At 47.1% G+C, this 24,322-nt stretch overlaps 1 protein-coding gene and 1 long non-coding RNA gene across 2 annotated transcripts in view; one reads left to right on the top strand and one right to left on the bottom strand.

Annotated features, from left to right (window-relative positions):
* The window catches only part of LOC149452110 (uncharacterized), an 87,951-nt gene extending 68,664 nt beyond the window's left edge, over positions 1-19,287 (bottom strand). The window contains exon 1 of the long non-coding RNA XR_016314926.1: positions 19,126-19,287. This is a non-coding gene — a long non-coding RNA (uncharacterized LOC149452110). The remainder of the gene's footprint in view (positions 1-19,125) is intronic.
* DAG1 (dystroglycan 1) overlaps positions 1-24,322 on the top strand; it is a 136,381-nt gene that overhangs the window by 41,901 nt on the left and 70,158 nt on the right. The window lies entirely within an intron of this gene.

The raw sequence follows: 24,322 nt of genomic DNA, 5'->3' as shown, positions 1-24,322 counted from the left end.
TTTTTTTTAAACGGCCGATTTCCGACCCGTCTATGGCCTGCATAAGATAGGGAGGTTTGGTGCCATCGGTCTGGCTCTATTCCAGGGATCCCCAAACTTTCTAAACAAAGGGACAGCTTACTGTCCCTCAGACTCTAGGGGGGCAGGATTGTGGCCAGTGGGAGTAAACAATGTCTTGTCTTTAGTGTCAGTGAGAGGAATAATACCGTCGCTGATTTCAGTGGCAAGAATTGTGTACCTTTATTGGTATCAGTGGGAGAAATCGTGTCCCTTTGTTGGTGTCATTGGGAGAAATAGTGTGACATCATTGGTGTCATTGAGAGAATTGTGTCCCTTCATTGGTGTCAGTGGGAGGAATTATGTCCCTTTGTTGGTGTCATTGGGTGGAATAGTGTCCCAGCGTTGGTGTCAGTGGAAGAAATTGTGCCCCTCCATTGGTTAGTGGAAGGAATTGTGTCCCTATATTAGTGCCAGTGGGAGGAATAGTGCCCCATTATTGGTGTCAGTGGGAGGAATAGTGCCCCATCATTGGTGTCAGTGGGAGGAATAGTGCCCCATCATTGGTATCAGTGGGAGGAACAGTGCCCCATCGTTGGTGTCAGTGGGAGGAATAGTGCCCCATCATTGGTATCAGTGGGAGGAATAGTGCCCCATCATTGGTGTCAGTGGGAGGAATAGTGCCCCATCATTGGTATCAGTGGGAGGAATAGTGCCCCATCATTGGTATCAGTGGGAGGAATAGTGCCCCATCGTTGGTATCAGTGGGAGGAATAGTGCCCCATCGTTGGTATCAGTGGGAGGAATTGTGCCCCATCATTGGTGTCAGTGGGAGGAATTGTGCCCCATCATTGGTATCAGTTGGAGGAATTGTGCCATTTCATTGGTGTCAGAGGGAGGAATAGTGTCCCAATGTTGGCGTCAGTGGGATAAATTGAGAAATTGTGTCCCTTAATTGGTGTCAGTGAAAGGAATAGTGCCCCATTGTTGGTTATAGTCAGAGGAATTATGCCCCATTGTTGGTGTCACTGGATGAAATAGTGCACTGTGTAGCGCTGCCAGTTTCAGTTGCTGAGGACTTGCTGACTGCAGAAGAGAGCAGAGAGAGAAATTGTTAGTGTGATGTATATCCTTTATTGTCCAATCAGCGGGCAAGGGGTTAGGAGGGCAGCAAGCTGTGTCAGTTATCAATAATAATAAATAGTGGGGACGCCGTCTAGCGGTGAAGTGAGGTAAGGGGTGTCAGGATCACAAGACCGGCTGAACAGAGTAATAAACTTTTCAGCTTTTTGTTGGTGTATTTACTGATTGTCAGGATTTCCGCTTTAAAACTGCCCGACCACAGATGACAGCCTGCCCAATGTGGGTGACACCACCCATGAATGTGGTCACACGACAATAAACACTCGGGAACATGCGGTCTCTCCTATTGGCTCTTCATTGTTTTATTTCTAATGATCAGGAAGTGAAACAGACAGAAATGTCCTCTTCTTCGTTCATGGGATCACAGACAGTCACACCTTGCGGGATCTCAGTGACCCTCCGTACAGCGCAGACTATAATTACAGAACAATGTGTGGAATAATGTCCCATATGTCTGTATTGTGTGACAGGCCAGGAATTCAGTTTATGGCGGTGTGAATAGAGACGGGTCAGGTTTCAGGGTCAGGACAGGCTGAGTGATAGTGGCGGGTCATATGAAACCATCTATATACTCAGAGCACAAATCTTCCCATCTGCATCACTGCTCCATTGTGTCCCTATAGGAGAAAGGAGAGGGGGAATAGGTGAGGACAGGAAAGGGGGTACAGGTGGGGGAGGGGGATGGGACAGGGGGGTATAATAAGTGTGTGTGGGTTCGGGGTTCAGGATAGAAGATAGGTATGGGTGAGGGTGGGGTGGAGACAGGAGAGGGAGGTATAGGTAAGGAGAGGAGAAGGGGAAGGGATACAGGTAGGATGAAAGGGAAGTCAGGAGAGGGGTACGTGTGGTGAGGGAGGCACAGGGAGAACATGCAAACTCCAGGCAGGTGGTGCCGTGGCTGGGATTCGAACCATCGACCCGAGTACTGCCAGGCGGAAGTGCTAACCATTTAGCCACTGTGCTGCCCATCCTCCTTAAAGCAGAGCTCCACCCAAAAGGGGAAGTTCCGCTTTAAGGACTGCTCCCCCGCTCCCCATTGAGGATTAGCACCTTTCGGGGGCGGGGGGGGAGCGGGTACCTGTCAAATTCGGGTACCCGCTCCCCTTCCCCCCCGCTTCCGGTCCGATCGCCTAGTTGACCGGAAGCGGAAGGTGTCCTCCCCCCTCCCTCCCTGTACTCTTTTGGGACACGTGACAGGTCCCAGAAGACTACAGGACCATTCATGAAACGCAGCGCTACTCGCACATGCGCAGTAGCCACCTGGCTGTGAAGCCGCAAGATGTCACAGCCGGGTGCCCACACTGAAGATGTCGGCCTCCTGGAATACAGGACAGCCGGTGAAACGAGCTGCGGCGGGGACAACGTGGGATTGTGGGACAGGTAAGTGGCTGTTTTTTAAAAGTCAGCAGCTACAGTTTTGTAGCTGCTGTCAGTTTTGTAGCTGCTGTCAGTTTTTGTAGCTGCTGTCAGTTTTTTAGCTGCTGTCAGTTTTGTAGCTGCTGTCAGTTTTTGTAGCTGCTGTCAGTTTTTTAGCTGCTGTCAGTTTTTTAGCTGCTGTCAGTTTTGTAGCTGCTGTCAGTTTTTTAGCTGCTGTCAGTTTTGTAGCTGCTGTCAGTGTCGGGAGGAACGGACACAGAGGTAAAAGTTGGGGTCAGGTGTACAGTATATGCTGGGTATAGGTGAGAAAGGTAAGGACAGAAGAAGGGGTACAGGTGGGGGTGGAGGAGGTCAGGAGAGGGGGGGTAAAAGTAGAGGTGGGATCAGGATAGAAGATGGGTATTGGTGAGAGAGGTGAGGACAGGACAGGGGGTATAGGTAAGGGGGAGGGGGGAGGAATAAGTGTGGTGAGGGAGGTGGGGGAGGACAGGACACGGAAGTAAAAGTGGGGGCAGGTGTATATGATGGGTATGGGTGAGAAAGGTGAGGACAGGAAAGGGGGTATAGGTAAGTAGGGTAGAGGGGTATAGGTAAGAGGGTGAGGACAGGAGAGGGGATATAGATGAGTAGAGGAGTATAGGTGAGGGGGGTGAGGAAAGGAGAGGGGGTATGGGTGAGGGGGTGAGAACAGAAGATGGGATATAGGTGAGTAGAAGAGTATAGGTGAGGGGGGTGAGGAAAGGAGTGGGGGTATGGGTGAGGGGGTGAGGACAGGAGAAGGGGTATAGGTGATTAGGGGAGTATAGGTGAGGGGGGTGAGGAAAGGAGTGGGGGTATGGGGGTGAAGAAAGGAGAGGGGGTATAGGTGAGTAGAGGAGTATAGGTGAGGGGGGTGAGGAAAGGAGAGGGGGTATGGGTGAGAGGGTGAAGACAGGAGAGGGGGTATAGGTGAGTAGAGGAGTATAGGTGAGGGGGTGAGGAAAGGAGTGGGGGTATGGGTGAGGGGGTGAGGACAGGAGAGGGGGTGTAGGTAAGTAAAGGGGTATAGGTGAGGGGGTGAGGACAGGAGAAGGGGTATGGGTGAGTAGAGGGGTATAGCTGAGGGGGTGAGGAAAGGAGTGGGGGTATAGGTGAGTAGAGGAGTATAGGTGAGAGGCGTGAGGAAAGGAGAGGGGGTATGGGTGAGGACAGGAGAGGGGGTATAGGTGAGTAGAGGAGTATAGGTGAGGGGGGTGAGGAAAGGAGTGGGGGTATGGGTGAGGGGGTGAGGACAGGAGAGGGGGTATAGGTGAGTAGAGGAGTATAGGTGAGAGGGGTGAGGAAAGGAGTGGGGGTATGGGTGAGGGGGTGAGGACAGGAGAGGGGGAATAGGTGAGTAGAGGAGTATAGGTGAGGAAAGGAGAGGGGGTATGGGTGAGGACAGGAGAGGGGGTATAGGTGAGTAGAGGAGTATAGGTGAGGGGGGTGAGGAAAGGAGTGGGGGTATGGGTGAGGACAGGAGAGGGGGAATAGGTGAGTAGAGGAGTATAGGTGAGGAAAGGAGAGGGGGTATGGGTGAGGGGGTGAGGAAAGGAGAGGGGGTATAGGTGAGTAAAGGGGTATGGGTGAGGGGGTGAGGACAGAAGAGGGGGTATAGGTGAGTAAAGGGGTATGGGTGAGGGGGTGAGGAAAGGAGTGGGGGTATGGGTGAGGGGGTGAGGACAGGAGAGGGGGTATAGGTGAGGGGGTGAGGACAAGAGAGGGTAATACTAAGGAGAGGAGGAGGGAGAGCACCAGTGAGATGAGTATAGGTGAGGGTTTGGATTTGGATAATGGGGGTGTCATACTGGTCTTGGGGGGGCTGTGTATTGGGTCCTCCCTCCCTCCATGACATGGAATGGTCTCCTATCATGGATGGATATCCTGGTTCTGGCAGGAATGTGTGGCCTGCAGGCCGGATCTGATAGGGGAGGAGGGGACGTCACTGTCCCACATAGATTCATGTCCCTGCAGGCAGAGAATGCGGAGATTATCAGGCCGGGCAGAGGACACAACATGTCTGAGCCCATGGGGATGGGGGGTGACATCATAATAGGAGTCATTACAGCGGCATGTGATAGTATCAGCAGCTCTCACATAACACATACCGACACACCAAACCACAGACACCGACTGACAGCAGGCGGCGTCCCTCAACTCCAATCATTGTAACACCTTTATAGAGTATATAACACCCCCATGTAGTTACATTATTAGTCTGGCTGAAAAAAGACAAAAGTCCATCCAGTTCAACCGTTGAAAAAAAAAAAATTAGTTATAATCCTACACCCACAGCTGATCCAGAGGAAGGCAAAAAACCCCAACAAAGCACGATCCAATTTGCTCCTGCAGGGAAATAAATTCCTTCCTGATCCCCCGAGAGGCAATCAGATATTCCCTGGATCAACTTTCCCTATAAATGTTATATCCAGTTATATTCTGTGTATCCAAGAAAGAATCCAGGACTTTCCTACAGCAATCCACTGAGCTGGCCACAACCAACTCTGGAGGGAATCTATTCCACATTCTCAGAGCTCTTACTGTGAAGAAACCTTTCCGTGTTTCTTCAAATGTTTAACCTGAGAAAATGGACCGTTTTAAGAAAAAAAAAAATCAGGTCATTGTAAAATTTGTGGCAGCAACACGTCTCAAAAAAGTTGGGACAGAGCAATGAAAAGCTGACAAACTAAGGAGTACTGCTTCTATACAGAGTACACTATACTCCCTGCCCTCCCTATTTATTTATTTCAGGTACTTATATAGCGCCACCAATGTATGCAGCACTTTACATATATATTGTACATTCACATCAGTCCCTAATCCTCAAGGGGCGTACAATCTAAGGTCCCTAACCCTCAAGGGGCGTACAATCTAAGGTCCCTAACCCTCAAGGGGCGTACAATCTAAGGTCCCTAACCCTCAAGGGGCGTACAATCTAAGGTCCCCAACCCTCAAGGGGTGTACAATCTAAGGTCCCCAACCCTCAAGGGGCGTACAATCTAAGGTCCCTAACCCTCAAGGGGTGTACAATCTAAGGTCCCTAACCCTCAAGGGGCGTACAATCTAAGGGCCCTAACCCTCAAGGGGAGTACAATCTAAGGTCCCTAACCCTCAAGGGGCGTACAATCTAAGGTCCCTAACCCTCAAGGGGCGTACAATCTAAGGTCCCTAACTCACATTCATACATACACATACTAGGGACAATTTGGACAGGACCCAATTCACCTGCCAGCATGTCTTTGGAGTGTGGGAGGAAACCGGAGTACCCGGAGGAAACCCACGCAGGCACAGGGAGAACACATGCAAACTCCAGGCAGGTGGTGCCATGGTTGGGATTCGAACCAACGACCCCTAGTACTGCCAGGCGGAAGTGCTAACCATTTAGCCACTGTGCTGCCCATCCTCCTTAAAGCGGAGCTCCACTCAAAAGGGGAAGTTCCGCTTTAAGGACTGCTCCCCCGCTCCCCATTAAGGATTGGCACCTTTGGGGGGGCGGGGGGAGCGGGTACCCGAATTTGACAGGTACCTGCTCCCACTTCCGGTCCGGTTGCCTAGGCAATCAGAAGCAGAAGGTGTCCTCCCTCCCTGTAGTCTTTTGGGACACGTGACAGGTCCCAGAAGACTCCAGGACCATTCATGAAACGCAGCGCTACTCGCGCATGCGCAGTAGGCACCTGGCTGTGAAGCCGCAAACTGTCACCGCTGGGTGCCCACACTGAAGATGCCGGCCTCCTGGAATACAGGACGGCTGGTGAAACGGGCTGCGGCGGGGACAACGCGGGATCGTGGTAGAGGTAAGTGGCTGTTTTTTAAAAGTCAGCAGCTACAGTTTTTGTAGCTGCTGCCAGTTTTGTGGCTGCTGTCAGTTTTTGTACCTGCTGTCAGTTTTGTACCTGCTGTCAGTTTTGTAGCTGCTGTCAGTTTTGTAGCTGCTGTCAGTTTTTGTAGCTGCTGTCAGTTTTGTAGCTGCTGTCAGTTTTGTAGCTGCTGACTTTTATTATTTTTACAGAGTGAGTGGAACTCCGCTTTAAATCTGAACTACACTGCGTCTGAGCACCACAAACACAATTTAATTAATTTTTAATATTCAAGGCAAACCCGCCAACCCCTCCATGCCCCCATGCTTTATTTTGCTGAGTAATCACTTTGAAAAACTCCCCCCCCCCCCCCGGCATATCTGGTGTGGCCATCTTGAGTAAGGGCAGATGATTCAAGTAGCGTTTACTTCCTGGAATCCATCTATGCTTAGCTTAGGCATGGAAGCAAGAGGGTGTGCTTAGCTGAGAAAACCCCTCCTGAAGACTCCTGGGATGTATGACATCATTTGCCTAGGTATGAAACCAGGAAGTAACTGAAGAAATGCGGGGAAAAAAAGGTTTAAAACAAACAACATACATTCCTATCTATTTACTAATTCTAGCAGCATAACGATCACAAACAGTCCATGTTGACTGAGAGAGTGAAGTTCCACATTAAAGCTGATTGGTCGCGTTCCCACAAGGCTGCTGAAGATTTGTCGTGTGTGCAAAACACTTTTAGCTGCATCCAGGGGCGGACTGACAACTCATGGGGCCCCCGGGCAATAGGGGATCATGGGGCCCCTGTGTCCTTGCTCAAACTTAAAAAAGCCTATGAAAAAGGTACCAGGGGCATCTCATGGGGCCCCCTACTGGCTCGGGCCCTCGGGCAGTGCCCGAGTTTGCAAATGGTCAGTCCGCCCCTGGCTGCATCCAATCCACCAGCCTCCACCCATAACTGAAAGACAGCGTCCCTTCTGTCAGAGTCAGAAAGCAGAAGACATGTTACGCTCCCTGGGTCAGATCCTCTAGCCCGGAAATTGCTGTAATCTCGGCACAATCCTTTTATATCAAACTCAGGAAAATGACATTACCGACAGAGCGCCGCGGTTCGCCTCTAATACTGTCCAGATTAACCCTGCGTCTACCGCTGCCCTGAGGGGCTGATGGGGCTGGGGGGGAAATATGGGAGTCTGGGCCTATTCTGGGTTTTTGTATCATTGGAAGGGATTTACTAACGTGAGATGTGGTGAAGAGAACCCGTCTGTCCTTCAATCATCCAATTCCATACAGGAGAATCTGATACAAAGCTTCCTCTGATTGGCTGTGTGCAGTGCAGACAGGTCCTCTTTAGTAAATCAGACCTAGAATCTGTGCCAGCATCCTGGAAAATGTCTCCCACTGGAGGCCTGTTGTGACTGCAACTATCGGCCGCTCTACGTATGTGAATTCATGCACTGAGCAGTCCCTAGCGGTCTGATTATGTCCATAGTTCTGTGCTCAAAGCGGTACATTTTTTTGCATGGAAATATGTCTTTTTTTTTATTGTAGGCCTGTAATTTTTAGGAATAACTCCCTGAAATCTGTCCGAACAAGAGTCTAGGAAACATCCCGGGTAGGATAAAATTTGAAACACAAAATCATAAATTATAATTTAATAAATAATCATAAAAAATAATAATATAATAATAATACATTTAATTCAATAATATAATCAAACCAAAAACACTGAAATGTGAAATAGAGCGCCAAGTTCGCACATCGCTGAGCTCAGTCGCAGAATCGTTTTCAGTGTCTGATGAGGAATTTCCCCCACCAATCATTATCACTCAATTCTGCAAGTGGTTCTGATTTACTATCGCTGTTCTCTAGCCGGTCTAAAACCGCGTCTGACCTAAAGGGACGCTTTTTGGACGCCATGGACGTTTCTCAGTTTCCAGGCAGAAAGAACAGTAAAAATGCAGGCAGGGCGCCGGACAAAGCACTCGGGACACAATGTATGTGAAATGGTTTGATACAGGAATGTTATACTATGTGATATTCGTTTATTAGAAAATGAAAGTTTTTAACAATTTCAAATTTGCCGCCGGTTCCGGCCCCCGTACGTCCCAACGCTCGCAGGGACCGGAACACGGAGAGATGGCCGGGGCCGCTGCAGGGGATGCATCGCGGGAGCGAAGGACAAGCTCTGCAGGGAATCCCTGAGCAACGCCGCATGGTAAGCCCGAGTGTAGCTCGGGGGGGGGGGGTTACCGCTTTTGGTGCTGAAACTTTACCCCGAGCTACACTCGGGAATACCGCCAGGGGGGTTAAATTATAATTTATGATTTCGTGTTTCAAGTTTTATCCTCCCCGGGATGTTTACTAGACTCTTGTTCGAACAGATTTCAGTGAGTTATTCCTAAAAATTACAGCCCTACAATAAAAAAATACATATTTCCATGCAAAAAAATGTACCGCTTTGAGCACAGAAATACTGACATAATCAGACCGCTAGGGAGGTTAACAAGATGGCAGTCTGCGGGAAGGTCAGAGCACCGAGTGTATGAGTTGCTCTGACACGATGCGGAGATCCCGGTTCCACCAGACAGCACTTTGTGTCCAGATTCTCCGTGGAGACATCATCCGCCATGCCGGGGAGGAGGGGGGGTGGCGGGAAAGCTCTGACAATGGAGTTTTCTCCGTCGCTGTGTGTAGAATGTGTTTCCAAGCAACAGAGAACACCCCCCCCCCCCCAGCACAATGTCTCGCAGCTCGTCCTGCACCGCGTCACGCCAAACACACAGTACCGCCATGGTGGCCTACTACACCAGACCCAATATTATTTCTATAATGGTGGCCCTCTGGGTCACATGACCAAGATGTCTGCATCTGTGCGCCCCCCCGTGATCAGCGATACGCCGCCATTCGCTGCACCTGAATACAGAACAAGGGGCGCCGAGACCCCCAATAATGAAGATCCTGACTCCATGCCCCCCTTGCGGCACGATCCGGCATATTAAATAGGTAAAATTGTATTGCAACGAATCAGATTCCAGCTCATAGTATAGAGCACATTGAAAGACAATTTCTGATTGGCCAATTGCGCGATAAACGCCTATTCTTTCTGCGGAGATGCAGCTGCTGTGTGGGTTAGATTGTCAGCTCCTGGGCCGATGTCGGTTCTTGTATGTAACCGAGAGATCAGAATAAAACATTTCGTACAATCTTCGGATTATTTGCTGTCATTAATAACAGAAGGTGGACCACAAATGCCAGCATGGCGGGGCTGGGGCTGGTTGGGAGGACTGTTATGGCGATGAGTCATGGTGGAGGGGGGAAGGGTGGTTTCCCGGCCTGGTTCTGCAGTTGCCCCCCCCCCTGCACAGGCTGGGATGTGGTTTGGGGGGGCAGAGTAATCCCCCCCGTCCCCCGTATCCCCCTCCCTGCCGCCTCACCGCACATTGCTGCACCATGGAAAATGCTTTTGTGAAGTTTCTATGGGAACTGGAATCTTTTCACCGGCTGCTAATCGCACTGCTAATAGGGGAGAGGTCAGAGAAAAGCCGGCCCGGGTGAATAGAGACCCCCTGCCCCCTCCTCGGACTCTGGCACAAGGGGCAAGGGGGGTCCTACATCCATTTCTGTAATACCGGAATGTGGGGGGCTCCTCCATCTCTATAATGCTGACACACAGGGTGGGGGGCTCCTCCATCTCTATAATGCTGACATACAGGGCGGGGGGCTCCTCCATCTCTATAATGCTGACACACAGGGCGGGGGGCTCCTCCATCTCTATAATGCTGACACACAGGGCGGGGGGCTCCTGCATCTCTATAGCGCTGACACACAGGGTGGGGGGCTCCTCCATCTCTATAATGCTAACACACAGGGCGGGGGGGCTCCTCCATCACTATAGCGCTGACACACAGGGTGGGGGGCTCCTCCTCTATAACGCTGACACATAGGGTGGGGGGCTCCTCCATCTCTATAATGCTGATACACAGGGTGGGGGGCTCCTCCTCTATAACGCTGACACATAGGGTGGGGGGCTCCTCCTTCTCTATAATGCTGACACATAGGGTGGGGGGCTCCTCCATCTCTATAATGCTGATACACAGGGTGGGGGGCTCCTCCTCTATAACGCTGACACATAGGGTGGGGGGCTCCTCCTTCTCTATAATGCTGACACACAGGGTGGGGGGCTCCTCCTCTATAACGCTGACACATAGGGTGGGGGGCTCCTCCTTCTCTATAATGCTGACACACAGGGTGGGGGGCTCCTCCATCTCTATAATGCCGACACACAGGGCGGGGGGCTCCTCCATCTCTATAATGCTGACACACAGGGTGGGGGGCTCCTCCATCTCTATAGCGCTGACACACAGGGTGGGGGGCTCCTCCTCTATAATGCTGACACACAGGGTGGGGGGCTCCTCCATCACTTTAATGCCAACACACAGGGCGGGGGGCTCATTTATCTCTGTAATACTGACATACAGGGTGGTGGGCTCCTCATCTTTTAGAATGCTAACACATGGGTCGGGTGGGGGAAAGGGGGGGGTCTCCTCCACCTTGAAATAATAACACAAAGGACGAGGGGCTTCACCATTTCTGCAATACCAACATATGGAGGGGGTGGCTCTTCCACCTCAATAATACCGACACATGGGTTGGGGGGCTCCTCCACCTCTGTAATACTGACACACAGATTGGGGGGCTCCTCCACCTCTGTAATACTGACACACAGATTGGGGGGCTCCTCCACCTCTGTAATACCGACACACAGGTTGAGGGGCTCCTCCATCTCTGTAATACTGACACATGGGTTGGGGGGCTTCTCCACCTCTCTAATACTGACACACAGGTTGGGGGGCTCCTCCACCTCTGTAATACCGACACACAGGTTGGGGGGCTCCTCCACCTCTGTAATACTGACACACAGGTTGGGGGGCTCCTCCACCTCTGTAATACTGACACACAGGTTGGGGGGCTCCTCCACCTCTGTAATACTGACACACAGGTTGGGGGGCTCCTCCACCTCTGTAATACTGACACACAGGTTGGGGGGCTCCTCCACCTCTGTAATACCGACACACAGGTTGGGGGGCTCCTCCACCTCTGTAATACTGACACACAGGTTGGGGGGCTTCTCCACTTCTGTAATACCGACACACAGATTGGGGGGCTTCTCCACCTCTGTAATACTGACACACAGGTTGGGGGGCTCCTCCACTCTGTAATACTGACACACAGGTTGGGGGGCTCCTCCACCTCTGTAATACTGACACACAGGTTGGGGGGCTCCTCCACTTCTGTAATACTGACACACATATTGGGGGGCTCCTCCACCTCTGTAATACTGACACATGGGTTGGGGGGCTCCTCCACCTCTGTAATACCGACACACAGGTTTGGGGCTCCTCCACCTCTGTAATACTGACACACAGGTTGGGGGGCTCCTCCACCTCTGTAATACTGACACACAGGTTGGGGGGCTCCTCCACCTCTGTAATACTGACACACGGGTTGGGGGGCTCCTCCACCTCTGTAATACTGACACACGGGTTGGGGGGCTCCTCCACCTCTGTAATACTGACACACAGGTTGGGGGGCTCCTCCACCTCTGTAATACTGACACACAGGTTGGGGGGCTCCTCCACCTCTGTAATACCGACACACAGGTTGGGGGCTCCTCCACCTATCTAGCAGGAACACTAGAGATCAGCAAACCGAATGCCTCCATCAATAATTGGTCAGTGAAGCCCTATGAGTCTCCCAGTTGGTGGCAGAAATTGTCCGTTGTGCTGAAAATTCTCTGAATAATCCACAGAAAAGAGATACTGACAGTGCGGTGACTGTACACAGTGATTTGGCCGACCACCTCCAGCATCCCTCCGTCACGATCCGTGCGCTATAACAATTCCACGGATGAGACTCCCATGTTCCCGTGTTCCCGGCTCATCCGCCCCCATGCTGCCTTCAGAGACCCCAATCAGCTTACTGGAGAGAGAAAAGAAAGCCTTTCTAGTGAATCCAGCCATCATCCAGACACAATGTTGTTCTCCATGGAGAACCTATTTGTAGAGGTCTGACAGGTGCTCTTTGAAGTGGGCCAATGGAGTGGAAACACATTTCACAGGTAATGGGATATTCTGCACCGTCTCCGCCATATCGGATTACGTGATTATGACCTCCAATGATGGGAGAGAGAAGAGTATGAATGGTATCATATCTCCGCCACACTCTGCCCCCGGCTCTACCTACGGTCCAGGGCCCCTGAATGCATAAGGGCCACGCTCACTCACAGTGCAGAGAATAGCAAGCTGTCTCATTTCCTGCACTTATCCCCGCAGTGCGCAGCGCTGGGATAGAGCAAAACTAACTTGCGGTATTAACGCATTTCAACGCAATTCATATACGGGTCAGCGGGCAGTCTCACTTCTCATACTGCATTTCTCAGACACATTGTAGATATGTTTCCGCTGCCTTTCTGTTGAGTTTACAGTGTTCATCTGTCAGTGTCTGGGATACACACATCCAGGCGATGTGATGAAATGAGTTGTTGTGTGTACTGACCCATAGGGACACATTGGACGGATCTTTGGAGGAGTTGCAATGAGGTCACATCAGGAGGCTCATCCCTCCCCATCCGATAACACAGATTATCAGGCTTGTGGAAAGAGGAATCAACAAACCTATTAGATAGGGGCAGCTGAGCTCAGAGATATGGAGGGGCCCGCTGTTGGACTGCATCGGGGCCCAAAGCTTACTTCTCTGCTGTGTACAATGAGACAATGGCACAGGCGGATTCTATTTTAATATCTCTCATATATTCCTGGAGCTGAGAGCCATGTGAGCCGGATTAGAATAGCACAGACTCAACCGCACCCAAACTTCAAAGCCAGAGAGGGAGCCAAGCTTCTCCTCCGAGGGCAAATAAAAGTCTGTGTGTATATAGGGTGTGTATATATTGTGTGTATATATGTGTATGTTTATATACATGCGTGTGTGTATAGTGTGTATATAGTATGTGTGTATAACACACATTTTATACATACACACACATATACAGTATAAACACGCTATATACACACACTTTATACACATACGAATATATATATACGCCCTATATACACAGTGTGTATATATATATATATATATTGTGTATGTATATAGTGTATGTATAGTGTGTGTATATAATGTATGTATGTGTATACTGTATATTGTGTATAGTGCATGTGTATAGGGTGTGTGTATAGTGTGTATGTATAGTGTGTGTGTATAGTGTGTGTGTATAGTGTGTATAGTGTGTATGTATAGTGTGTGTGTAGTGTGTATATAGTGTGTGTGTAGTGTGTATATAGTGTGTATAGTGTGTGTATAGTGTGTATATAGTGTGTGTGTATAGTGTGTATGTATAGTGTATGTATAGCGTGTGTATAGCGTGTGTGTATAGTGTGTGTATAGTGTATGTATAGTGTGTGTGTATAGTGTGTGTGTATAGTGTATGTATAGTGTGTGTGTATAGTGTGTGTATAGTGTGTATGTATAGTGTATGTATAGCGTGTGTGTATAGCGTGTGTGTATAGTGTGTGTGTATAGTGTGTGTATAGCGTGTGTATAGCGTGTGTGTATAGTGTGTATATAGTGTGTATGTATAGTGTGTGTATAGCGTGTGTGTATAGTGTGTGTGTATAGTGTGTGTATAGCGTGTGTATAGCGTGTGTGTATAGCGTGTGTATAGTGTGTATGTATAGTGTATGTATAGCGTGTGTATAGCGTGTGTGTATAGTGTGTGTATAGTGTGTATGTATAGTGTATGTATAGCGTGTGTGTATAGTGTGTGTATAGTGTGTGTGTATAGCGTGTGTGTATAGCGTGTGTGTATAGCGTGTGTGTATAGTGTGTATGTATAGTGTATGTATAGTGTGTATAGCGTGTGTGTATAGTGTGTGTGTATAGCGTGTGTGTATAGTGTGTGTATAGTGTGTATGTATAGTGTATGTATAGTGTGTGTGTATAGTGTGTATGTATAGTGTATGTATAGCGTGTGTGTATAGCGTGTGTGTATAGTGTGTGTGTATAGCGTGTGTGTATAGCGTGTGTGTATAGTGTGTGTATAGTGTGTATATAGTGTGTATATAGTGTGTATGTATAGTGTGTGTATATAGTGTGTGTGTATAGTGTGTGTATAGCGTGTGTATAGCGTGTGTGTATAGTGTGTATATAGTGTGTGTGTATAGTGTGTATGTATAGTGTATGTATAGCGTGTGTGTATAGCGTGTGTGTATAGTGTATGTATAGTGTGTGTGTATAGTGTGTGTATAGCGTGTGTATAGCGTGTGTGTATAGCGTGTGTGTATAGCGTGTGTGTATAGTGTGTGTGTATAGTGTGTGTATAGTGTGTGTGTATAGTGTGTGTATAGTGTGTGTGTATAGTGTGTATGTATAGTGTATGTATAGCGTGTGTGTATAGTGTGTGTATAGTGTGTATGTATAGTGTATGTATAGTGTGTATAGCGTGTGTGTATAGTGTGTGTGTATAGTGTGTGTGTATAGTGTATGTATAGCGTGTGTGTATAGTGTATGTATAGTGTATGTATAGTGTGTATAGCGTGTGTGTATAGTGTGTGTATAGTGTATGTATAGTGTGTGTGTATAGTGTATGTATAGTGTATGTATAGCGTGTGTGTTGTGTATACTAATAGTGTGTGTGTATAGTGTGTATGTATAGTGTATGTATAGCGTGTGTGTATAGTGTGTGTGTATAGTGTGTGTGTATAGTGTGTGTGTATGTATAGTGTGTGTGTATAGTGTGTATGTATAGCGTGTGTGTATAGCGTGTGTATAGTGTGTGTATAGCGTGTGTGTTGTGTATACAGTGTATGAATACAGTGTGAATATTCTGTCTCTTTAGTGAGCAGCTTCCAGAGTGATGTTGTGGAAAGCTTTGCTCATGAAGGGTTAATTCCCGGGGCCCTAATTATAGATTAATGGTGGATATGGGGACCTGTAATATTCCTGACCGCACGTTGTCACAATATAACTGTACACATTGCTCAGAGTACATGAGATTATACCTCTGGGTGGTCTGAGGCTGCAATCATCAATATCTGTGTACAACACTGCGGTATATGTCAGAGCTACTGTATATAAATGTATAATAATAGCATATGACTGCGGGGGAGGGGACATTAGAGTGTAAGCTCTTCTGGTGCAGAGACTGATGTGACTGCGGGGGAGGGGACATTAGAGTGTAAGCTCTTCTGGTGCAGAGACTGATGTGACTGCGGGGGAGGGGACATTAGAGTGTAAGCTCCTCTGGTGCAGAGACTGATATGACTGTGGGGGAGGGGAGATTAAAGTGTAAGCTCCTCTGGTGCAGAGACTGATATGACTGTGGGGGAGGGGAGATTAAAGTGTAAGCTCTTCTGGTACAAAGACTGATGTGACTGTGGGGGAGGGGACATTAGAGTGTAAGCTCCTCTGGTACAAAGACTGATGTGACTGTGGGGGAGGGGACATTAGAGCGTAAGCTCCTCTGGTACACAGACTGATGTGACTGTGGGGGAGGGGACATTAGAGCGTAAGCTCCTCTGGTACAGAGACTGATGTGACTGTGGGGGAGGGGAGATTAAAGCGTAAGCTCCTCTGGTACAAAGACTGATGTGACTGTGGGGGAGGGGACATTAGAGTGTAAGCTCTTCTGGTGCAGAGACTGATGTGACTGCGGGGGAGGGGACATTAGAGTGTAAGCTCCTCTGGTGCAGAGACTGATATGACTGTGGGGGAGGGGAGATTAAAGTGTAAGCTCCTCTGGTGCAGAGACTGATATGACTGTGGGGGAGGGGAGATTAAAGCGTAAGCTCCTCTGGTACAAAGACTGATGTGACTGTGGGGGAGGGGACATTAGAGTGTAAGCTCTTCTGGTGCAGAGACTGATGTGACTGCGGGGGAGGGGACATTAGAGTGTAAGCTCCTCTGGTGCAGAGACTGATATGACTGTGGGGGAGGGGAGATTAAAGTGTAAGCTCTTCTGGTACAAAGACTGATGTGACTGTGGGGGAGGGGACATTAGAGTGTAAGCTCCTCTGGTGCAGAGACTGATGTGACTGCGGGGGAGGGGACATTAGAGTGTAAGCTCTTCTGGTGCAGAGACTGATGTGACTGCGGGGGAGGGGACATTAGAGTGTAAGCTCCTCTGGTGCAGAGACTGATGTGACTGTGGGGGAGGGGAGATTAAAGTGTAAGCTCCTCTGGTACAAAGACTGATGTGACTGTGGGGGAGGGGACATTAGAGCGTAAGCTCCTCTGGTACAGAGACTGATGTGATTGGTTCAGTGTTCTCTGTGCAGCACAGAGGTGCGGGTTACTATTTCTGGGAGGTTTCTGGCACACGGAGGACATGAGGGGCATTTTCTTGGCAGCTGTTTGTATGGATTCGGCTCCGGAAGACGTTTTTCAGACTTTCCTTTTAATAATCAGCTGAAGGTCATTAAGTTATTAGATGAGGGAAATAAATGGCACTTACGAGGAAAGATTTCAGCGGCGGATTTCCCAAACTTCCTTCCTGTTTGTACGCTGTCCAAATTCCCACTAATCAAACGCTGCCCTGATCCATTGTTTGCCAACCCCGAGGCCGGCCCATGGCAGAACCCAGCCGGGTGACTACCCCCCCCCCCCCCCACTACTGGAAGAAGTCTGTATTTACAAAGTTGTTCCATCACATGACACCCTGCACTGTAGAAACGTATGGAATACAAAGAGATCTAAAATCACCCGCCAGATCCTCTCATTGCAGATCAAAGACAACAATGTGACATTGTACAGTCAGATCCCCCCCCCCCCCCCCCCGTACATCCTGACTGTCACAAGCCATTTAGGCTCTGGCCACACCCAGACTATAGACATTGCTGAAACTATGCAACCGGCCTCTGGGCCGAAACCTATGCCGAGGTCCCGGGTCTGTACACCTGCTCCGCCCATTATGAGGGGTTCTCACCATCCATTCACTGAGGTAGGGGGAACACTTCATAATGGGCACAGCAGGTGTACAGACCCGGCAAATCAGCACAGGGATAGCGGGAATCCCTCATAATGGGCACAGCGGGTGTACAGACCCGGGAACTCAACACAAGGATGGTGGGAACCCCTCATAATGGACACAGTGAGTGTACAGACCCGGGAACTCAACACAGGGATGGTGGGAACCCCTCATAATGGACACAGCGAGTGTACAAACCCGGGAACCCGTGTACAGACCTGGGAACTCAGCACAGGGATGGTGGGAACCCCTCATAATGGGCACAGCGAGTGTACAAACCCGGGAAGCCAGCACAAGGAAGGTGGGAACCCCTCATAATGGGCACAGCGGGTGTACAGACCCGGGAACTCAGCACAAGGATGGTGGGAACCCCTCATAATAGGCACAGTGGGTGTACAGACCCGGGAACTCAGCACAGGGATGGTGGGAACCCCTCATAATGGGCACAGTGGGTGTATAGACCCGGGAACTCAACACAAGAATGGTGAGAATCCCTCATTATGGGCACAGCGGGTGTACAGACCCGGGAACTCAGCACAGGGATGGTGGGAACCCCTCATAATGGGCACAGCAGGTGTACAGACGCGGTAACTCAGCACAAGGATGGTGGGAATCCCTCATAATGGGCACAGCGGGTGTACAGACACGGGAACTCAACACAAGGATGGTGGGAACCCCTCATAATGGGCACAGCAGGTGTACAGATGCGGTAACTCAGCACAGGGATGGTGGGAACCCCTCATAATGGGCACAGCGGGTGTACAGACCCGGGAACTCAGCACAAGGATGGTGGGAACCCCTCATAATAGGCACAGCGGGTGTACAGACCCGGGAACTCAGCACAGGGATGGTGGGAACCCCTCATAATGGGCAAAGCAGGTGTACAGACGCGGTAACTCAGCACAAGGATGGTGGGAATCCCTCATAATGGGCAAAGCAGGTGTACAGACGCGGTAACTCAGCACAGGGATGGTGGGAACCCCTCATAATGGGCACAGCGGGTGTACAGATGCGGTAACTCAGCACAGGGATGGTGGGAACCCCTCATAATGGACACAGTGAGTGTACAGACTCGGGAACTCAGCACAGGGATGGTGGGAACCCCTCACAATGGGCACAGCAGGTGTACAGACACGGGAACTCAACACAAGGATGGTGGGAACCCCTCATAATGGGCACAGCAGGTGTACAGATGCGGTAACTCAGCACAGGGATGGTGGGAACCCCTCATAATGGACACAGTGAGTGTACAGACTCGGGAACTCAGCACAGGGATGGTGGGAACCCCTCACAATGGGCACAGCGGGTGTACAGACATGGGAACTCAGTACAGGGATGGTGGGAACCCCTCATAATGGGCACAGCAGGTGTACAGACCCGGAAACTCAGTACAGGGATGGTGGGAACCCCTCATAATGGGCACAGCAGGTGTACAGACCCGGGAACTCAGTACAGGGATGGTGGGAACCCCTCACAATGGGCACAGCGGGTGTACAGACGCGGTTACTTGGTGGAGGAGACAACCCCTAGCAACCAATCAGAATTCATTTCTCACTGTTCCACCTGCTGGGTGCTAATAGCTGCTCCAGATAAAGGTGCCATTATTGGCAGGAGCTATCCCCCAGCAACCAATCACAATGTATCTCTCACATTTCTTCCTGCTGTAAAGTGATGGTCGCTCCAGGTTACGGCATGAATAATAAATGAGCGGGGCGCAGTGCGAATACGCCGCGTGCGTGGGGAGAGGCGCCAGGCCTCCACTCTGACCTTTGCGTCTTCGTGAAACATCACAGAAAGTTCCAGCGGCGGCGCGTTGTGCTGCTGTCGGCACATTCCTGCGATCTGTTTTCTCTTCCAGCTCAGCAAAGTCTGAAAAACAAGAAAAGAAGGCAAAATGAGCTTCAGGTTCCCAGCAGAAGGAACAGCGGCGCGTTCATGAAAATAAACCGGAGGAAACATCAACACGAGACCGACTGACACTCAGATATAAATAGAAAGCACATCAGAGGCCTCTCCATTTCCCAGCGGCCTCCAGCCAGACCCCTCCCATCCCCCCTTCCCTACCGTCCTCGCCGATTGCCCCTCTTAGGTCAGATCCGAGGACGGTTCATCCACAAATGTTTTTCTTGCACCCAAATAGAAGTTTATTTTCCGTGTTAGTGGGAAGCGGAGCGGATTCCACACATGTATTCTTGTCATGGATGAAGGCGTCTGATGAGCCAATGTCCTATTATTATTATACAGGATTTATGGCGCCAACAGTTTGCTCAGCACTTTACAATATAACGGGAGACAATACAGCAACAATACAAGAGGGATAGGAGGCCCTGATCCTGGGAGCTTACAATCTAAGAGATATATAATATACTGCAAACATAAATATATAAAATATTTAATATGATGGAAATCTAAATATGAAAAAATATATATAAATATATAATGAAATGTAAATATTATACAGGATTTATATTATTATTATTATACAGGATTTATGGCGCCAACAGTTTGCTCAGCGCTTTACAATATAACGGGAGACAATACAGCAACAATACAGTTCAATACAAGAGGGATAGGAGGGCCCTGATCCTGGGAGCTTACAATCTAAGAGATATATAATATACTGCAAACATAAATATATAAAATATTTAATATGATGGAAATCTAAATATGAAAAAATATATATAAATATATAATGAAATGTAAATATTATACAGGATTTATATTATTATTATTATACAGGATTTATGGCGCCAACAGTTTGCTCAGCACTTTACAATATAACAGGAGACAATACAGCAACAATACAGTTCAATACAAGAGGGATAGGAGGGCCCTGATCCTGGGAGCTTACAATCTAGGAGGGAGGGGCTAGTGGTACCAAAGGTAGTAACTGTGGGGGATGGACTGGTAGGAGGAGTAGAAGATTCCAGTATTAGCTGAGGGCAGGATAGGCTTCCCTGAAGAGAGAGGTTTTCAGAGATCGCCTAAACATGAGCAGAGTAGGCAATAGTCTGATAGCTTGGGGTAGAGAGTTCCAGAGGATGGGGGAAGCTCTGGAGAAGTCCTGGAGACGAGCATGGGAGGGGGAGACAATGGAGCTAGAGAGCAGGAGGTCGTGGGAGGAGCGGAGAGGACGGTTTGGGTGATATTTGGAGACAAGATTGGTGATGTAATTTGTGGCAGAGTTATAAATGATTTTATATGTTATTAGTGTAGAATCCACGGATGACAGGCACGGCTTTATAAAGGATCAGAATCCACGGATGACAGGCATGGCTTTATAAAGGATCAGAATCCACGGTTGACAGGCACAGCCTTATAAAAGACTAAAATCAATGGTTGACAGGCACAGCTCCACAAAGGGTCAGAAACTATGGTTGACAGGCAAGGCTTTGTAAAAGACCACAAACCATGGATTTCTAAAGGACCAAAATCCACAGTCACAGCTCTAGAGAGGATCAGACACCATGGAGGACAAACACGACTCTATAATAAACCAGATACCATGGAGGACAAGCACGGCTCTATAATAAACCAGATACCATGGAGGACAAACACGACTCTATAATAAACCAGATACCACGGAGGACAAACACGACTCTATAATAAACCAGATACCATGGAGGACAAACACGGCTCTATAATAAACCAGATACCATGGAGGACAAACACGACTCTATAATAAACCAGATACCACGGAGGACAAGCACGGCTCTATAATAAACCAGATACCATGGAGGACAAGCACGGCTCTATAATAAACCAGATACCATGGAGGACAAGCACGGCTCTATAATAAACCAGATACCATGGAGGACAAGCACGGCTCTATAATAAACCAGATACCATGGAGGACAAGCACGGCTCTATAATAAACCAGATACCATGGAGGACAAGCACGGCTCTATAAAGGATCAGACACCACGGAGCACAAGCACAGCTCCACAATGCAGCAGTCCCTGACCTTTTTGGTACCAAGGACTGGTTTCGCGGAAGGCAATTCTCTATTCTATTTTCTTTATTTCTATTATGATTACATTGTAACATGTAATGAGATGATTCTACAACTCCCCATAATGCAGACTCAGTGGCAGCCCTGAGCTTGTCTCACTGCAACTAGACATTCCCATCTGCGGCTGTTGGGACGCTCCAGAAGCAGCTTTACAATTGAAGGAAGATGCTCACTTGCCACTATAAGAAAATGACAAACTTCTTGGGCGCTGGTAACCAAAAATGAGGTGTTGTAGCTTGTGAAGGATATAACCACAGCTGCTCAATAACCCAGAGGAGACATATATGAGTAGAACAGTAGCCCATACTGAGCGCTATTGGTATAGAGCCACATTAATAGTGACCAGTAAAGTATTAAATATTAGCAAGGATGATGAGAAGGTTATCCAGAGTACAAATAAAGGATTTTATTATCCAATTGAAAGGAATTAAAACCATTATTCATAGTCCTATGTCCAATGTAAATGAAGGAAGGGGTGGGTGGTAGAGCCCAAATGTGTGAATGTGGCCAATAAAACTGGCTTACTGCTGAGGAAAGGGGAAACGGGTACATCCGGAGCAGGGTGCAGGAGGCGGTGGAGAGGAATCATGTGGGCTGCTCTGCTGGAAGATAGGTCACCAACTGTGGGGGGGTAGAACCACAGGAAGGAAAGTGAGCGCTAAATGGCTAACTGCTGTGACACCAACAGGTACCAAAAAACCTTCCAAAGCAATAATGTAAATATAGGTGCAGCGCTGAATTATGAATATCATACATTATTATCATACAGGATTTATATATTATTATTATTATACAGGATTTATATATTATTATTATTATTATTATTATTATTATACAGGATTTATATATTATTATTATTATTATTATACAGGATTTATATATTATTATTATACAGGATTTATATATTATTATTATTATACAGGATTTATATATTATTATTATTATTATTATACAGGATTTATATATTATTATTATACAGGATTTATATATTATTATTATTATACAGGATTTATATATTATTATTATTATTATTATTATTATTATTATTATACAGGATTTATATATTATTATTATTATACAGGATTTATATATTATTATTATACAGGATTTATATATTATTATTATTATTATTATTATTATTATTATTATACAGGATTTATATATTATTATTATACAGGATTTATATATTATTATTATTATTATTATACAGGATTTATATATTATTATTATACAGGATTTATATATTATTATTATTATTATTATACAGGATTTATATATTATTATTATTATACAGGATTTATATATTATTATTATACAGGATTTATATATTATTATTATTATTATACAGGATTTATATATTATTATTATACAGGATTTATATATTATTATTATTATTATTATTATACAGGATTTATATATTATTATTATACATGATTTATATATTATTATTATTATTATACAGGATTTATATATTATTATTTTACAGGATTTATATATTATTATTATTATTATACAGGATTTATATATTATTATTATTATACAGGATTTATATATTATTATTATACAGGATTTATATATTATTATTATTATTATTATTATACAGGATTTATATATTATTATTATACAGGATTTATATATTATTATTATTATTATTATTATTATTATACAGGATTTATATATTATTATTATACAGGATTTATATATTGTTATTATTATTATACAGGATTTATATATTATTATTATACAGGATTTATATATTATTATTATTATTATACAGGATTTATATATTATTATTATACAGGATTTATATAGCGCCGACAGTTTGCTCAGCGCTTTACATCATGGGGGGAGACAGTACAGTAACAATACGATTCAATACACGAGGGGTTCGAGGGCCCTGCTCCTTGGAGCTTACAATCTAGGAGGGAGGGGATAGTGGTACAGGAGGAAATTGCTGCGCGGAATGGAGTGGTAGGAAGAACGGAGGAGTTCAGTAATTAGCTGAGGGCGAGGTAGGCTTCCCTGAAGAGAGAGGTTTTCAGAGTGCGCCTAAAGGTGAGCAGAGTAGGTGATAGTCTGATTGATTGGGGTAGGGAGTTCCAGAGGATGGGGGAAGCCCTGGAGAAGTCCTGGAGACGAGCATTGGAGAAGGAGACCAGGGAGCTAGAGAGTAGGAGGTCTTGTGAAGAGAGGAGAGTACGTTTTGGGTGGTATTTGGAGACAAGATCAGTGATGTAGTTTGGGGCAGTATTATGAACAGCTTTATACGTCAGTGTTAGCGTTTTGAATTTTATCCGCTGGGCAACTGGGAGCCAGTGGAGGGATTGGCAGAGGAGGGAGGTGGATACGGAGCAGTTAGTAAGGTGAGTCTGGCCGCAGCATTCAAGATAGACTGAAGCGGGGATAGCCTGCGGTGAGGTAAGCCGATGAGGAGGGAGTTACAGTAGTCAAGGCGTGAAATAATAAGGGAGTGGATGAGTTGCTTAGTGGTTTCCAGGGTTAGGAACGGTCGTATTTTGGAGATGTTGCGGAGGTGAAGTCTACATGAGTTTGTCAGCGACTGGACCTGGGGCTGGAAGGACAGATTGGAGTCTAGGATGACACCTAGTATATTCTGGCTTGAGGGGTGGGACTGATGGTAGTGTTGTTGGTCTTGATGGAGAAGTTGGGGGGAAAACTAGGAGCTCGGTTTTGGAAAGATTTAGTTTGAGGAAACTACATACATCAAATAAAGTGCAAATCAATCAAAAAAGTGCCAATGCAATCATAGAAACAACAGAACGGAATATAAATAAATATATCACGGTATCAAATATTATTCAAAGTGACTGTTGGTGTGTATAAAGTGACCATATAATCATGATAATAATATGTCCATAAAGTGACAAGGTGATGACACTATATACTGTCACTAAAACGTGACTAATGGTGCTGAATAAAGTGGCAATAGTG

Source organism: Staurois parvus, unplaced genomic scaffold (assembly GCF_062004578.1).
Source record: "Staurois parvus isolate SC_StPar_1 unplaced genomic scaffold, SC_StPar_1.0 ptg000496l, whole genome shotgun sequence".
Lineage (NCBI taxonomy): Eukaryota > Metazoa > Chordata > Amphibia > Anura > Ranidae > Staurois > Staurois parvus.
The sequence above is the reverse complement of the archived record's forward strand: the minus strand, read 5'-3'. Positions and strand labels throughout refer to the sequence as shown.